The sequence below is a fragment of the Etheostoma spectabile genome, chromosome 18 (assembly GCF_008692095.1).
Source record: "Etheostoma spectabile isolate EspeVRDwgs_2016 chromosome 18, UIUC_Espe_1.0, whole genome shotgun sequence".
In the NCBI taxonomy this organism is placed as follows: domain Eukaryota; kingdom Metazoa; phylum Chordata; class Actinopteri; order Perciformes; family Percidae; genus Etheostoma; species Etheostoma spectabile.
In genome coordinates this window covers 16500816-16502305 of record NC_045750.1, presented here as the reverse complement: position 1 = coordinate 16502305, position 1490 = coordinate 16500816, and positions in this window count along the sequence as shown.

Genomic DNA, 1490 nt, shown 5'->3' with positions numbered 1-1490 from the left:
ATATATATATATATATATATACAGAGAGAGAGAGAGGGAGAGATAATACAAGAAAAATCATGTGGGCAAGCACAAAGCTCTACAAAGCTAGGAATATAATCTTGTTTGTTTTTTGTTGCTTGATACAACTCTACAGTCTGACAGTAGGCCAATATAAATAGATACATAGGGAATGGGTTTGTCACTGATTTCAAGTCTCAGAGCACGATACAAACTCTTCCCTGTAGTCAAGTAAAAGCTACACGACACAGCGGGGAACCAATGGCTGTTCAAGGGCATCCCGCTGAATTCGTATCGTGTTAGATCCTTCCTCGGGTAACACTAATTAAGGCAAGCAGGGAAAGCATACCATCAAGTTACTTGAAAACAGTCAGTAACTATAAGCCTGATCAAAGCAGCCAAAATAGCTGAGAAAATCCTGCCCTCCTGCCTGCTCCAACTGTAAAGACATAATGCTGCCAGGATTAGACGTTGGCCACTTCAATGACAAGGACATTGATCTAAAGGTTTCTGTTGTAACAACCATTCTCTGACTGAAGAGGCTAGTTCTCCACCTAGTTACATATGCCATATGGGGGACTGACCGACTGATATCAGGTGACCTACATAATTATTTTAAGACAAGGATATTTTGGGGAGCACATGTGCTCCTTATCCCTACATGTCACCATTTTGATGGAAAGAATCTCAGAGTGGCCTTGAAAAGGAGATTCTAGTCTCTTCTCTGAAAAACCATTGTTGCACGTTATGTAACTTTATCTGTTGTATAAGACTGTCTTCCTCTAGTTACACATTCCATATATAGTCTGCAAGACGGAAAGCTGATTGAAAAAAACGTGAGTGGCCGTAGATGGCACTGGTAATCATCAATCCAACGTGAAGCAGTCCAGTGTGATTGTCAGCAGGCGATGGCAGAGCAAGGTGCTCCAGTCTGATGGATTGGATCGATTTATTTCTCATGTCAGCGTGCTAACACGCTCACAATACAGAGTTAACATCCGGATGCTAAACAACCACGTTTAACACCTACAACATAGTACAACCAAAGGGTCTGTGAGTAATTTAATGTACTTTTTTTATATTTACATCTATGCTTATTCACTTGGCAGAGTGAGTGATCGAGTGAGTGAGTGAGTGAGCGAGAGAGAGAGAAAGAGTGAGTGAGAGAGAGAAAGAGAGGGATCGTGAGTGAGAAAGTGAGTGTGACAAAGAGAGAGAAATAGAGAGAGAGTGAGTGAGTGAGTGAGTGAGTGAGTGAAAGAGAGAGAGGGGGAGTGAGAAAGTGAGTGAGAGAGAGAAAGAGAAAGAGAAAGAAAGAGAGATTGAGATTGAGAAGGATGTACATTTCCATAATGTTACCACTTGAAAACACAACCCAGGTAAATTGTGGACATCTGTTAAAAAAATACTGCTCTGACTTCCTACCTACTAGTTATTCCTGTTTGTGATGTAAAAAAGGAGTTGAACTTCTCTTTAGAGGGCACATGATG